The sequence below is a fragment of the Eurosta solidaginis genome, chromosome 2 (genome assembly GCF_040869045.1).
Source record: "Eurosta solidaginis isolate ZX-2024a chromosome 2, ASM4086904v1, whole genome shotgun sequence".
Classification (NCBI taxonomy): Eukaryota; Metazoa; Arthropoda; class Insecta; order Diptera; family Tephritidae; genus Eurosta; species Eurosta solidaginis.
In genome coordinates this window covers 88,390,700-88,408,246 of record NC_090320.1, presented here as the reverse complement: position 1 = coordinate 88,408,246, position 17,547 = coordinate 88,390,700, and positions in this window count along the sequence as shown.

Sequence of the window (17,547 nt, the reverse complement as noted above, 5' to 3'; positions counted from 1 at the left end):
CATTTAATTTACTAATTGATAGATAAATATAATGATTTGTGGGAGCGTAGTTGCCACACATATATCTTCAACTTAAGTATGAGGTTGGAATCATTTCAAAGGAGTGTTTAAAACCCTGGAACTTACTAAAGGATTTTGCATCACTGATTTTGCTTATTATTTTAGCCAATCGGAATATAGAATTTTTGAAAAAATCGGCACTTTTTTCTGGTAACTTGCTTTTTAACAACTTAAGGACAATTTGAAAACATGCTTGACTTGGGTCATTTTATTTGAATTCATTGTTCCTTATTAATTAAAAAAAAAAATTATGCAACGTTTCTTTTAGTGCTTTGTTTTAATAACTTGGTGAATTAGGTGATGCAAAATCCGTGTTAAGTTGGCATTGAAAGCGACTGTTTTTTTTAAATAATTTTTGAATGGGTTGAAAGAGTTAAATTTCGCAATTGGATTCTTATAACTGGCAGTGATGTGCATCCGTTGATACCCCTTTCGAGCCTAACGGACCAATTTTCGACATGAATAATAAATGGTTTAAATGAGTAGAAAATATAGTATAGAAAATATAGTTTTGACATTCGGCGACGGCGTGCGAAAAAAGATGAAAATCGGCGGTGGCGGCGTCGTTTATCGGCGGGGCATATCTCTATTCCTTAGTGCTTCCATGATTTACAGGCTAAGTTTGTGGTTATCACCAGTATAGCTTCGTTTGAATTTCGTTGTTGCCGATTGAAACTACTTGGGAAAAGAAGTGAATTTCAAATCAAGGTATGACCACCACGTATTATATAATTTCTCAGAAATAATTTTATTGAATGCATTTGCTTGTGATTTTCTGCGCATTGTTGTTGTCTCTTCGTGGCATATGCTAGTTTGCTTGTCGAGCCATTTGCTAGTGTTCATGATCTTGTTACCGCGGCTGATTATTTTCGTAGCGATATTTCCTCGTATATTATGTGACAACTTTCCGATTGTGTATGTCCATTACTGTTTGTGCGATTTGGATTGAAAAATAATTTTACGTATTACTCTGTGACTCCCTCGTTGTGCCGGGCTGCGCTACAACTCAAATTTCTCATGGTGAACAGCCTAGCCATTCCCAAATTTAATTCGTAACTTTGACCTCTGATGATCTGTATCTGATTAGCTTGTGCGATTCCTACTTGATTTTCTGAAATAGATTGTATTAAGTTTTCTCAAATGGTCTGTACCTGATTCTCTGCGTTGATTTGGCCTTGATTTTCTCTGTATACCACTATCTGTTGACTTGCATGCTGGTCGTCTTGATCTCGTATCTCGGTGTCTTCACTTCCTTGTGTTAACGTACCACATATAACTACTTTTCTGTTCTCTCTCTTTTGTTGTACCTCGGAATTATTGCTTGCTGTTCGATTGGATGATGTTGACGGGATTTGGTCTTCACTAGCGTTCTTTTTGTTGCTCTGTTTATGACTTTGCTTCCTGGATTCTTTGTTGTCGGTGGAGTCGGTTGCGTGGTATGCATTTCAGCTCACTTAAGTGGGCTGTCCTCCTTCTTCTGAAAACTAGCTCCACGATCACTGGTGATACAAAGTTCGTTTCCCGCTGGGGTCCACTGTATCTGTGCGCTAGTTTGGCTGCAAATTTATTCGCCGCTTTTGATGGCCTATGCTCCTTTACCAGCACTAGATCGCCTATAGCCGGTTGCCATTGCCTTCTTCTTAAGTTGTAATGTTTTGCCTGCTCTGTTGATGCTCGCTCTCGCTTCCGTCGTACCATCTCGAATATCCCCTTCATCGTCATCGATTTCTCCCCTAGATTAGCTACTCCCTCACCTGTACCGAATCTGTGCTCGTCGTAAAGGCTGTCGGTTATCTGCCTTGTACTACATATTCTGGACTGTACCCGGTCGATTCACGTTCGCTTGTGGTTAACGCGTTTATTCACAAAATATTTATCTCTGGTATAAACTCCCATGTTCTCTGCTCGTTCCCTGAAAACTGTGCTATTATCGTCTTGATGGTGCGGTTCGCTCTCTGTGTCTGAAAACTGTGCTATCATCATCTTGATGGTGCGGATCGCTCTCTATGTCGGGTTCTCCTGCGGAGTATATGGTGCTGTTATCTGGTGTTTTACGCCAAGCTCCTCCAAATACTTCTTAAAACGTTTGCTCACGAACTGTGCTCCGTTGTCTGTGATTAATACCTTTAGAATGCCAAATCGTGCCAAAATTCTCTATCTAAATCTTCGTATTACGGTCTGTGTCGCTGCCTTTCTAATCGCCATTACCTCCACCTATTTTGGAAACCTATCAACGAACAACTAATGCCATTGCGTTATCATGTTTTGACCGTGGCATTGGGCCAACAAAGTTTTCATACACTGTTCTTCTGGAATTGTAGTTAGCATCTTACCCGCGGCCTGTTGTTGACTAGGTTTATATACCTGTTAAGATCCTGAGTATTTTGATTTAATACGCGTTTATTCACAAAATATTTATTTTATTTTAATTCTGTACACTACTTCTTTTATGTATACAGCGTTAACAATTCGGAAAAGTATGTATATTATATTCGTATTTTAATATGAGTGCATTCTCGCCGGGAGCTCAATTCGACTGACTGCATTTTAACTGTCATTCCAATATACAAGTTCACTTTGTATAGCATCTAATTGATTTCTCTTATACATGCATACAAACATACATATATATACATATATATATTTACTCTCATATGATAGCTGAATTTGTCCCACGTTTACATAATTTACGTAAATACAATTTGTTATTGGACTTCCGTATCTATTTACTGGACTAACCCTTCTCTCTTATCTTCTTGGTATCGTTAAATTTTCATCTCTACTCGTAGTTGGTGAAATATTCGTGTTCTCATTTTCTCCTAAATCGTTATTTTCATTCTCATTATCACTTACGTTATTATCAATCATTTCTTCGGTTTCTTTAAATCCAACTAAGTTTACGTCCTCGTCAACAATATCTACATGAGTAGCAATCGTTATTTTATTTGTAATCAAACCTCTATATCCTACAGCTTCATATCCATCTAACACTCCTAGATCAGCTTTTCTATCCCATTTACTTCTTCTCTTAAGTTCCGGAACTCTAGCAAACACTTTACTTCCATACAATTTTAAATTTTTAATGTCGGGCTTTTCTTTCATTATTATTTCATACGGAGTCTTGCTAACGTCCTATTTTTCAAATAAATAGCCGTTTCAACTACTTCCGGACAGAATTTAATATTTATTTTAGCATCTGCTAATAAACATCTCGCTGTTTCCATTACCGACCTGTTGTACCGCTCGGCAGTTCCGTTTAGTTCGTGTACATACGGAGGACAAGGTTCTATATAAATTTCCTTTTCTTTGGCGAAGTTGCATACATCTTTATTTAAAAACTCTCTACCATTATCGCACCTAAGTTTTTTTTTATCTTTTTTCCTGTTAAATTTTCTAGTTGATTCACATATGTAACAAAAGAATCATAAACCTCATTTTTTTCCTTTCGTCGTATAAATTTTACCGGCTTTACTGTAATCATCAATTAAAATCAGAAAATAAAGAAAAAAGTTGAATGTCGCTGTAAGTGGACGTGTTTTTGTGGCGCTGCGGTAAATCGTTATATATTAAGTAATTTCATAGCGTTTTGGATAAACTAAGCAAATATAAATTAAAACAACAGATTTTCGTTGCGCTGCTGAGAATATTTTAACATTACCCACATTACTTTCGTAATTTTGGTCGGCTTTTATTTTCATCTTCAACCAACTTTAATAAGTATGTCACAAAAAAGAGCTCTCCGCAATTGCCAACCCCAGGGCAAAAGCGAACTAAACTATTGAGCAGTCCATCAACAATGAGTTTGTTTGAGAGGCTGGAGATAATGGAAAAGAAGATAGAAACATTCATGGAGAACATAATCGCGAAAATAACTGAAAGTCAAGAGCGCGTTATGAAAAGAATATATGAATTTGCTGAAGAGTTATCTAACCTAAAAACGAAAGTCATGAATATTGATGAGAGGGTTACGACGTTGGAGGATGCTTTGGCGAAAATGGTGAGCGAAGTAAAAACATAAACAATCTTTGCAAAAGTGTCGATGATTAGAAAATATATTGGTGTCTAGTGACGTTGTGTATGGAATACCGCAATTTACTGATGAGAACCTACCTGCATTGTTCTCTCAGCTATGCAAAGCAATGAAAGTGGTCCCACTCACTATCCGCTCATGTTTTAGAATACGCAGCAAAAACAATACCAATATCAGAAAGCCCCCTCCCATAATTTTTAAGCTAAATTCGCCACACGACCGCTCTCTCTTATTCAAGGTGAACGCTAGTTTATTTCCAACAAATAACAAATCATTGTTGTTGTTGTTGTAGCGATAGGGTTGCTCCCCGAAGGCTTTGGTGAGTGTTATCGATGTGATGGTCCTTTGCCGGATAAAGATCCGGCACGCTCCGGTACCACAGCCCCATTAAGGTGCTAGCCCAACCATCTCGGGAACGATTTGTGTGGCCACATTAAACCTTCAGGCCATTCCCCCCTCCCCACCCCCAAGTTCCATGAGGAGCTTGTGGTCGCCAGAGCCTCGTCTGTTAGTGAAACAGGATTCGCCGCGGATAGGTGAGGTTGACAATTGCGTTACACAACCCCTTGAATCTGGTATTTTAGTCGCCTCTTACGACAGGCATACCTACCGCGGGTATATTCTGATCCCCTTACCCGATGGGGCTAACAAATCATTGACTCTGCGTGACATTGGGATCGATGCTGATGGAAAATTGTATGTGCACGAATGTCTTACCAAAAAGAATTCAGAATTAATGCAGTATGCTACCCGACTGAAGAGACAAAAACGTTTGGTGAGTGCATTTACAATTCGTGGGCATATTTATGTACGAAAGCATCGCACCAGTGAAGCAGTAACAGTTTTGAATCGCGAAAAAATCGATTGCATTGCAGCCGCTACATGAGCCATAAATATGTCATCATATGTATTTTGTTATGATTAAGAAAATATTCACACCAATTCTAAATATTCTTGCGGAATTTTGTTCTCGTGGATTTTTTTATTCCCGCGGAAAAATTCCTCCAATTCTTTTCTCCTAGGGAGAAGAATAATTGGGGAATAGGAATTTCGAATTTTCAAAGTCAGCTGTTTTGTCAGTTGAAATTTCGTTGCGCATTTCTTATTTTGTTTAAAAAATAGAAAAGTTTATTTATTGTTGCGAATTTGCTTGAAATTAAGCAATAAAATATAAACAATGCATAGTATTGCATTTCATGTGGTATTCACTGAAATGAGTAACGAATTGGTGCCACAGCAACATCAACAGAGGAGTATAAGAAGAAGAAGACAGCGGGATAGCACAAATCCGTCGGAGTTGCCTGCTTTCATTCAGCAAAACTATTTTCTGGCGGCCAAGTCGAGTTGAATTAGTTTTTCATCATATGCCAAAACCTATTTAAGCCTTCTTAAAAATCCTTGCGCAATTTCTGGATGGCTGCATCAAATATACGAAGAGCTCTTCCGTTGCTTATGATATACTTTTCGACTTAAAATAAAGAATATTGTGGTTGTTGTTGTATTAACAGTGAGAATATTGTGGTAGAATGTAAATACATATTTTAGCACAAATTTGTACAAATAAGTGTTCTTTCTTAAAAGAACCAATTTCCTTTAACTATTTTTATACATTCCCTTTAATTTAACTAGTGAAAAACTCCTATGAAATGGAAGAGAAATCTCCCTCTCCCTCACATTTATAATACCTACTTTTCTCCCATAACGCGTTTCGGCTTTTTCGAACATTGTTCAGAATACGAGGAAAGGGAGAAGTGAAAAAACTCACAAGGAATTTTTATTTAGAATACGAGGAATGGGAGAAGGGAAAAAACTCGCACGGAATTTTCGTTTAGAATTGGGCTGATTATTAATGTTCAATGCTTATTCTCTTGAGAAATACGTTGTTCGCCTATCTTTTTGCCTTGTTCACATTGTATATTCTTCATTTCTTTCCCATTCCATATTTGTAACTACAACGTTTGTAAGCATCTGTTGTATTTTGTTGGTCTGATTAACATCAATGAGAGCACTAACCAAGATAATCTAAAGCTTGCGCTTCGATTACCATGTGAGTACAACAGAGGTTCTGATATCTGTCATTTTAACTCTCGTAGCTTAACAGTCGCTAAGCTCGAATATCTAAATTATATTTTTCATGATGTTAAAATGGACGTGATATGCTTAACAGAATTTGGGTTCAAGGTTGGTATGAAAGACATAATGTATACGTTGTGTGATTACTCATTGATAAGAAATGAGCGATCCACTGTTAACAGAGGTGGTGGTACAGCCATCTATTTTATACCTTACTTGCTTTTATGATAATGTTCAAAGACCTTACCATAGTTTTCAATAAAATATCCGAATTGTCAATGCACTATGTACATGTCCTAATCTGTGGTGATTTTAATGTAGATATATTATCTGATAGTAATAGATGCAGGAACTTGTTTAGTAAATTTAACTATGTTGGTATTACCATTGTTAACAAATACGCTACACGTTTCGCGCCTCAATGCAAACCAAGTATGCTGGATCTCTTTGGTGCAAGTGGCACTAGAAATATAATGCATATTGACCAATTTCCTTTAGCTGGAATTTCTGACCACGAGTTAATTTTGTTATCTTACGATGTTGAGTTCAGCAAAACTAAAAATGCTGGCAAACTTATGTACAGGGATTTAAAAAAAATAAATATGAATGCTCTTCAGTATGAAAGTTTCTCAATGGACTGGAATTACTGCTATCTTCTTCCGCATATTGAAGATAAGCTATCTTATTTCGTAATGCCGGTAAATTATTTATATGCAAAGTATGTTCCTATTTCCACTACCAATGCAATTGACAATAAAAAGCCTTGGTTCAATAATAGAATCTTAAAGCTTGTCAAAAAACGTAATAAATAAAAATAAAAAAATAAATCTAAGGCGCGACAACCTCCGAATAGATCTAAGGCCGAGCTTCTCTTCCAATTTGCGTCGTGCTCTTCTTGATTTTCCCTAAAATTGGCCGGACGGAACCTACATGTTTTATGCCGACTCCGAACGGCATCTGCAAAGCAGATGAGTTTTCACTGAGAGCTTTTCATGGCAGAAATACACTCGGAGCGCTTGCCAGTCACTGCCGAGGGGCGACCCCGCTCAGAAAAATTTTCTTCTAATTGAAAAACCTTATTTCTAAAATTTTGATGTTGCTTTGCCCGGGAGTTGAACCCAGGGCATACGGTGTGATAGGCGGAGCCCGCTACCATCACACCACGGTGGCCGCCGTAATAATGCTTATAAATATCGGAAGCGAAACCCTACTACTGAGCGGTGGAGAGAATAAAAAAAAATTAAGAAACAAATTAACAACTGATTTGCGTCAAGCCAAAATAAATTATCTCAAAACCAAATTTAATGATAACGTTCCTTCAAAAATTCTGTGGAAAAATTTAAATTCGTTAGGAATTCGTCCGAAGGCTGATAAAGCTTGTATTATTGATGCAAATTTAATGAACTCGTGTTTCATAGGAATAAATAAACGACTTGACCATGTTTCAAAATTTGTTGTGAATCAGAGCTTAGAATACAACCACTCTAATTAATTTACATTTGTTTCAGGCAATGAAGATGAGATCGCCAAGTGTGTATACAACCTCAAGTCGAATGCTGTGGGTGTGGATGGACTTAGTCTATGCTTTTTAAAATTAATATTGCCCTCTGCACTCCCGTCTCTTACACATCTCATAAACTTTTCCAAACCAATGGAAAGTAGCAAACATTGTCCCTATAGCCAAGAGCAACAACTATGACTGTCCTCAAAATTATAGGCCTATAAGTATTTTACCAGCTTTATCGAAAGTGTTTGAAAGATTTATTGCTAATCAAATAACATCTCACCTGAGCAAGAATTGACTGCTGGCTGACAATCAATCTGGCTTTAGAGCTGGTCACAGCTGTTCTACAGCCATGCTCAAAGTAATGGATGATATTCGCCCAGTCTCGATGGCAAATTACTTACATTTTTAATTCTTTTAGATTTTTCTAAAGCTTTCGATACTGTCAATCACGATATATTACTTTTGAAGCTGAAACATTATTTCGGGTTTGACTCAACTTCAATTAAGCTTATTGAAAGCTACCTCTCAAACAGGCAACAACAAGTTCAGTGTGGTGAAGTAATTTCTGAACGTAGGAAAATTCCCTCAGGGGTACCTCAAGGAGCAATCTTGGGTCCTATACTATTTACAACTTTTATTAACGACATCGTCCATTGCTATCAAATTATCAAAAATATACAATACTTTAAGAAACCTGTGGCATACTTGTTTTTGTCTACCTCATAACATAAAACTTAAATTAGTTAAGGCTCTAATTGTGCCTCAGATAAGCTAATTTGAAGATGTGTATGGAGATTTAGACTGCGAATCTAAAAACAAATTAAGTTTGACTATTAACAACGTGGCAAGATTCATCTATTGTAAAAGAAACTTTGACCACATTTCACCATACTCAAAAAATATACTTGGATTTAGCATAGAAGTCTATCTAAATGTCCGAAATGTTTTGTGTTTATATAAAATAATTAAATTTCAACAACCTAGATGTCTTTATGAGAAACTAAATCTTCGCGAACTCACAACATCGTAGTTCCCAGGCATAACATAGTAGCGGCTTCTAGATTATACTTTGTTAGTGCTGTGAAATTGTGGAATTCTCTACCTATTCCAATAAAATGTATTAAGTTATATGGATGCTTCAAAACGGCAGTAACATATCCCTTCAAACACTAACCCTCTCCTCCTGTTCAACCTACCTACCTACCACGCCTGTGTCGTATTGTCTAAAACTAATGTTAGCTTAAGCTTAAATTTAAGAAGAACAAGTAAGAAAGGATAAGTTCGGGTGTAACCGAACATTACATACTCAGTTGAGAGCTATGGAGACAAAATAAGGAAAATCACCATGTAGGAAAATGAACCTAGGGTAACCCTGGAATGTGGTTGTATGACATGTGTATCAAATGGAAGGTATTAAAGAGTATTTTAAGAGAGGTGAACCAGGGCTGACTCTAGAATTTGTTTGTACGATATGGGTATCAAATGAAAGGTGTTACTGAGCATTTTAAGAGGGAGTGGGCCTTAGGTCTATCGGTGAACGCCTTTTCGAGATATCGCCATTAAGGTGGACCAGGGGTGACTCTAGAATGTGTTTGTACGATATGGGTATCAAATGAAAGGTGGTAATGAGTATTTTAAAAGGGAATGGGCTTTAGTTCTATAGGTGAACGCCTTTTCGAGAAATCGCCATAAAGGTGGACCAGGGGTGACTCTAGAATATGTTTGTACGATATGGGTATCAAATGAAAGCTGTTAATAAGTATTTTGAAAAGGAATGATCCTTAGTTCCATAGGTGGACGCCGTTTCGAGATATCGCCATAAAGGTGGACCAGGGGTGTCTCTAGAATGTGTTTTTACGATATGGGAATCAAATGAAAGGTGTTACTGAGCATTTTAAGAGGGAGTGGGCATTAGGTCTATAGGTGGACGCCTTTTCGAGATATCGCCATTAGGGTGGGCCAGGGGTGACTCTAGAATGTTTGTACGATATGGGTATCAAACGAAAAGTGTTACTGAGCATTTTAAGAGGGAGTGGGCATTAGGTCTATAGGTGGACGCCTTTTCGAAATGTCGCCATTAGGGTGGGCCAAGGGTGACTCTATAATGTGTTTGTATGATATGGGTATCAAATGAAAGATGGTAATGAGTATTTTAAAAGGGAGTAATCCTTAGTTCTATAGGTGGACGCCTTTTCGATATATCGCCATAAAGGTGGACCAAGGGTGACTCTAGAATGTTTGTACGATATGGGTATCAAACGAAAGGTGTTACTGAGCATTTTAAGAGGGAGTGGGCATGAGGTCTATAGGTGGACGCCTTTTCGAGATTTCGTCATTAGGGTGGGCCAGGGGTGACTCTAGAATGTGTTTGTACGATATGGGTATCAAACGAAAGGTGTTACTGAGAATTTTAAGAGGGAGTAGGCATTAGGTCTTTAGGTGGACGCCTTTTCGAGATATCGCCATTAGGGTGGGCCAGGCGTGACTCTAGAATGTTTGTACGATATGGGTATCAAACGAAAGGTGTTAGTTAGCATTTTAAGAGGGAGTGGGCATTAGGTCTATAGGCGGACGCCTTTTCGAGATATCGCCATTAGGGTGGGCCAGGGGTGACTCTAGAATGTGTTTGTACGATATGGGTATCAAATGAAAGGTGGTAATGAGTATTTTAAAATGGAGTAATCCTCAGTTCTTTAGGTGGACGCCTTTTCGCGATATCGCCATAAAGATGGACCGAGCGTGGCTCTAGAATGTTTGTACGATATGGGTAGCAAGCGAAAGGTGTTACTGAGCATTTTAAGAGGGAGTGGGCATTAGGTCTATAGGTGGACGCCTTTTCGAGATATCGCCATTAGGGTGGGCCAGGGTGACTCTAGAATGTGTTTGTACGATATGGGTATCAAATGAAAGGTGGTAATGAGTATTTTAAAAGGGAGTAATCCTTAGTTCTATAGGTGGACGCCTTTTCGAGATATCGCAATTTCATCATGATATCTTCAACGACTGCCAAATTAGAGCTTGCAAAACTTTTAAATTACCTTCTTGTAAAAGTGGGCGGTGCCACGCCCATTGTCCAAAATCTTACTAATTTTCTATTCTGCGTCATAACGTCAACCCATCTACCAAGTTTCATCGCTTTAACCGCCTTTGGCAATGAATTATCGCATTTTTTCGGTTTTTCGAAATTTTCGATATCGAAAAAGTGGGCGTGGTTATAGTCCGATATCGTTCATTTTAAATAGCGATCTGAGATGAGTTCCCAGGAATCTATATACCAAATTTCATCAAGATACCTCAAAATTTACTCAAGTTATCGTGTTAACGGACAGACGGACGGACGGACGGACGGACGGACATGGCTCAATCAATTTTTTTTTCGATACTGATGATTTTGATATATGGAAGTCTATATCTATCTCGATTCCTTTATACCTGTACCACCAACCGTTATCCAATCAAAGTTAATATACTCTGTGAGATCTGCTCAACTGAGTATAAAAATTGTAATTAACCTCGTGAATATGTGCAATGAAAAGACTCCAAGTCTTAATGTACTTTGAAATAAATAAATAAATAATAATAATAATAATAACAATAATAATAATAATAATAATAATAACATATTTCTCACCCTGTTGTTGTTGTTGTTGTTGTAGCGATTAGGTTACTCCCCGAAGGCTTTGGGGAGTGTTATCGATGTGATGGTCCTTTGTCGGATACAGATCCGATACGCTCCGGTAACACAACACCATTAAGGTGCTGGCCCGACCATCTCGGGAACGATTTATATGGCCACATTAAACCTTCAGGCCATCCCTCCCTCCCCACCCCCAAGTTCCATGAGGAGCTTGGGGTCGCCAGAGCCTCGTCTGTTAGTGAAACGGGATTAGCCGCTCGAAGGTGAGGTTGACAATTGGGTTGGAGAAGCTATATATTGCGCTACACAACCCCCTGATACCCTACTGCCTGATGTGGTCCGTTTACATCTGCGTGAATAACTTCTCCTACGTCCTTAGCCCTGCCCCTGTTATTATCAAAGCTCTCATTCGTCATTTTATTTTGAACACATGTACCGCACTTCAAATATTCGCTTTCCAAATTTTTTGGCAAACCACCGAGTAAGTTTTTTGACTCAAAATATTTAAATACTTGAAATTCACATGTCCTAAAATTCTATGATACCTTTCTTTCATGGTCATGGCAGTATTCCCATTTTCGGTTCCATAATTCTGCTATGTTTCTAAAACAGTTGTTATTTTATATAAGTTATTTTTCTTATTAGCAATAGCTACCAACATATTTTCTCTGCTGTAAAGTTTTACTGTATTGCCCATTGAAATGATTTTAACTTTACTCGCGGTTTTCCCAAAACTCAATTAATTTTTATCCATTTCATTAACAAACAATACATCTTTTAACTCAATTTCAGTTTCGTTAATTTTTGTTACAAATTTAGCTTTTATATCTCCTACATACGTAGCTTCCAATCTACGGCCATCTCCTACTTTTACCTTTATCAGATTTTCTAACTTGTTCATCTTTACGAAATATTTATCATCATTAATAATGTGATCAGAGATCCACTGTCTAAGACCCATTCTATTGAGTCAACATACATATTTACCTTGACGTTGTTGGCTACTTTATTTTGTGTTTTGGATTACGCTTTGATGATCTTGACGCTGCTAACCGCCTCGTCCCTATTGACCTCTACCTCGGCTTCTGTAAGTACCGCTGTTTTTTTTGTGGCCGCTGCCTTCTTGTTGTTGGTAGTATCGAGTGTTTCCCGCTTGCTGTTTCCCCGCTGCTCTTGAGCCTCGCGCAGAATTTCCAGTACTCATCTGGCTTGTGTAATCGTACTGAATATGCCCAGATTTACCGTATCTGTAGCAAGTTTTGCCTTTCTTCCATTCGCTTTTAAAAACGTTACTATTTCCACTTTTATTTCTCGACTCTCCCTTTCCATCTTTTTCTCTTTCTTCATACATTTGAATTTTATTAATTAAATAGTCCACGGTTTTTTGATTATCTGGCAATACATGAATTAAGTCACCAATGTGGCTTAAACTACTCGGAAGCGTCCTCAACATATAGTTCAATTTTTCTTTTTCTGTTACTGCAGCACCGGCGTTTTTCAATTCAATGATTAATTTTTCAAAGGGACTGTAGAATTCGCTTATATCCGTACAATCTTTCCGTTTCATTCTTTCCAATTTCTTCCTTACACAAATCTGTAGCGCAGTTGATTCGCGTAAATACAGTTGGCCCAATTTCATTATTATTCCATAACTCGTCGACTCTTCGTCTACAAATTCCATTTGCCTATTTGACAGCGCACTGTATATGTAATTCATTGCTTTTAAATCCCCATCATTCCAGGTGCACATAGCTTCCACAGCACTGCATTTTCACCATCAACTTGACTCTCTGTTCCTCCGTACAGCCTTCCGTCCTCGATCAAATAGTCTGGAAACTTCTCCGGAGCCTTTCTTACCTCTGCCATTATGGCTTTAAGCCACTTGCACTAATCTTTGCGTTGCTCTACTGTCAGCGTACCCAGCTGCTCGTCCATCGGCTGCCTCGAAAGTACATCTGCCACCACGTTTAATTTTCACTTCCGGGACTGCACGTCGAATGAGTATTGTTGTAATTCCAGCGTCCATCTAGCAATCCGTCCCGTCTGACTGTCTATTGCGTTCAACTATTTTAGACTACCGTGAACGTGTATCCCTCTAGGTAGGGTCTCATCTTCCTTATCGCCAAAACTATTGACAAACATTACTTCTCTGTCGGGGAGTAATTTGTTTCTGCCTTGTCCTAGTCCTAGTCCTGGTAGGATTAACATTTCAATTCGCCGCACTTGGTTACCCCATCTCACCTCCGCATCTACGATCGTTTTAGGTCTGCCATCTCCCAGTATCACTCGCGTTTCTATGGTCTTGGATACACCTGTCTTCAGCTTCTTTGCCATTGTTCCGCTTCGAACTTCCCATGTGTCGATAGCGGCCACCGCCTCCTCTCCATTCACCGCTTGCCAAGATCTGACCCTTTGTCTGTTGTAATGTATTTAGTTTTCCCGAGGGTGCGTTTGAGAAGACCACACTCCTCGGTGCCAATGAGGTCTCTGGCCGTTTTCCTTCGTGTGTCTATAACAGTTTGGTGTGAGTTTGCCTAGGTTTCCGCATGTCCAGCAGAATTCCATGCGAGCAGTACAGCAATCGTATGTGACATGGCCGCCTCCTCCGCATCGTCTGCACCGCGGTACTCGCATCGATGTATATTGGTGCTGGGTCTGACTTTTGTGATGGTTGTACGTCTTCCTGCTGTTGTCGCTCTTCCGTCTGTAGGTATTGGTAGTGTTCTTCTGGTATAAATGGTTTTGCCGTTGGTCGCATCGGCTCTATGTCGGTAGTAATATTTTCGTAATCTTCTACCAAACTTATCAATTCTTCCAGGCTGCTGATCTCGCCTCTTTTTACATACAGCTGGATTTCTCTGCGGAAGTTCCTTTATATGCGGGTAAGCTTTTGATTTTCGTTGTAGGCGACATATCGGTACCAAACCAACGCTTTGTTCTTGAGTAGCTCCGGCAATGCTCTTGGTATCGAGTGAACGCTGATTGGGTAGCCTTCTGCTAGTTCCTCCATGCGTTCGATGAACCCTAAGGGATCTTAAATATAATAATATTGATAAATTGAAGATTAAAAAAAATTTTTTTTTGGTATAAATGAGCACTTAGTCCGATTAAATGAAGGAGAGAAAAAATTATTGAAATCGGTCAAACCCTTTCTGAGTATTATCTGAAATATTTTTCAATTGAGGTTTTTAAAAAAAAAAATGTTTGCATTAAATGATCCCTGTATCAGATCGGGAATAACAGAGAAAAATTATTAAAATCGGTATAGCCCTTTTTCAGCTTTGAACCTACTAACGCACACAAATTTATTTGTATATATATATATATATATGGATAAAAACTGGGAAGTAAGTATTCTGGGGGAAGAGCTTATCTTTCACCCTGATGTGGAAGGGGAAATTACTAAAATGGAAGAGAAGTTACTAAAATGGAAGAGAAAAACGAAACACCGCTGGATCTCGCGAACACACACCTCAACATGACATGCTGCTATATCTGCAAAAACTTCCAAATTGGTAACTCAACTGGAAACGGATGAGACATGCAAATTTAACATTCATAATTTTATGAAATGGCGGCCACCGTGGTGTGATGGTAGCGTGCTCCGACTACCACACCGTATGCCCTGGGTTCAAACCCCGGGCAAAGCAACATCAAAATTTTAGAAATAAGGTTTTTCAATTAGAAGAAAATTTTTCTAAGCGGGGTCGCCCCTCGGCAGTGTCTGGCAAGCGCTCCGGGTGTATTTCTGCCAGGAAAAGCTCTCAGTGAAAACTCATCTGCTTTGCAGATGCCGTCCGGAGTCGGCATAAAACATGTAGGTCCGTCCGGCCAATTTTTAGGGAAAATCAAGAGGAGCACGACGCAAATTGGAAGAGAAGCTCGGCCTTAGATCACTTCGGAGGTTATCGCGCCTTACATTTATTTATTTTTAATTTTATGAAATTCTTATTTACATTGATTTATCTGCAATCACGTGAATAGGAGAAAATGATTTCCTCGATACTGGGAGCGCAAACTTTTTTCGCCCACTGTAGCTAATATAGTTTTAGACAAAATTATTGACGACAGCATTGCTGAGCTCAAATTAAAGGACATATATATCAAATACATAAACAAATATGTAGATGATATATTCGCAATAATTAAGACTAAGGGCGTGGAAGAAATACTAAAGACATTTAATAACCAGCATACTAAAATGAAATTTACAATAGAACAAGTAAGGAAGGCTAAGTTCGGGTGTAACCGAACATTACATACTAAACTGAAAGCTATGGAGACAAAATAAGGGAAAATCACCATGTAGGAAAATGAACCTAGGCTAACCCGGGAATGTGTTTGTATGACATGTGTATCAATTTGGAAGGTATTAAAGAGTATTTGAAGGTATTAAAGAGTATTTTAAGAGGAAGTAGGCTGTTGTTGTTGTTGTTGTTGTAGCAATGCTTCGCCCCTCCTAACAGCCGCGACCGATCACAAATTGTCATCAATATCCTCTAACGGGAGTCCAAGGAAACTTGCCGTTTCAAAAGGGGTGGACAATAGGGAAAGGGGTGTTAGAGGCGTTGGTTCCACATTACAATTAAAGAGATGGTTGGTGTCATGTGGGGACACATTGCAAGCGGGGCATACATTTACAGTAGGGAGTAGGCCATAATATCTTCTGGGTAGCCGCTAAACATCCGTTTAGCGGTGAGCTAATGTGAGAAGGCGACAACCTGGCTAGGCCACTCTGACATAATCGGTTTAAGGGCTAGCCGTGGGAGATCTCATCGGCAGCGTCTGTACACATCTAGGTGCGGCTGCAAACGGGCGCCTGTCTTGGAGCAAGCGGCTCGCTATATAAACGTGCAAGTAATATTTACACCCCCGCTGAGCGGGTTGTGCGCTGGGCTTGGGACCCGCCACGTAAAACCATACTCCAATGAAATATAACAACAAGCCTCGGATAAATACACTCTCTATTGATGACGAACATGGCAAACGTTTACAACGAATTAAGGGCGTGCACCTGGAACGTCCGCTCCCTGAATGGGATTGGTGCAGATGCCCGGCTGGTTGATGTCCTCGTCAAAGCAAAATCTGACAACACCGCCATCCAAGAAATGCGTTGGACGAAACAAGGAAGAAAGAAGATAAAAAATTATGACATCTATTGGAGTGGCCATACGAATAAGCGCAGTTTCGGCGTCGGATTAGTGGTGGGAGAGAGACTTTGTCGCCAAGTACTGACGTTCACGCCTGTGGACGAGCGTCTCGAGGCTATCCGAATAAAAGCAAAATTGTTTAATATATCATTCATCTGCGCCCATGCGCCGACAGAGGGGAAAGACGATGAGGTGAAAGACACTTTTTATGAACAATTAGAACGCACATACGAGCGCTGCCCCCGTCATGATATAAAAGTCGTGCTTGGCGACTTTAACGCCAGGGTGGGAAAAGAAGGTGTTTTTGGCCCTACCGTCGGAAAATTCATCCTACACAATGAAACTTCTCCTAACGGACTGAGGCTGATTGTCTTTGCCGGTGCTCGAAACATGGTCATATCCAGCACGAGGTTCATGCATTAAAAATACATCAAGCTACATGGCTGTCTCCTAATCGAAATACTCGCAATCAGATCGATCACGTTGTGATAGACGGACGGCATGCCTCCAGTGTTTTAGATGTGCGCACGATCCGAGGACCTAACATCGACTCGGACCATTATCTCGTTGCAGCCAAAATACGCACCCGCCTCAACGCGGCTAAAACCAAGGAACAAAAAACACAAGGAAAGCTAGACGTCGAAAAGCTTCAATCACAACAGACTGCCAATGATTTCGCAACTCGACTCTCACACCTGCTCTCTGAGAGCACAACTCATCCTTAAGGAATACAGGAGCAGTGGGAGCATATCTCCAAAGCATTTCGTACTGCCGCCGAGGAAAAAATTGGTTACCGGCGGCCACGAAAAAACAACTGGTACGATGAAGAATGCCGCGTTGCAACCGAAAGAAAAGACGCTGCCTACAGGGCTACGTTAAAAGCGAGCGCGACAAGAGGAGTGTGTGAACGCTATCGTGAGTTTAAAAGGGAAGCGAGACGCCTTTTCAGGAAGAAAAAAGTAGAAGCAGAAAGGCGTGAGTGCGAGGAGCTTTAGCTGCTAGCCACCAGAAATAACGCCCGAAAATTCTACCAAAAAATACGGCGACAGACGGAAGGTTTTAAGACCGCGGCAATCTCCTGTAGGAATGA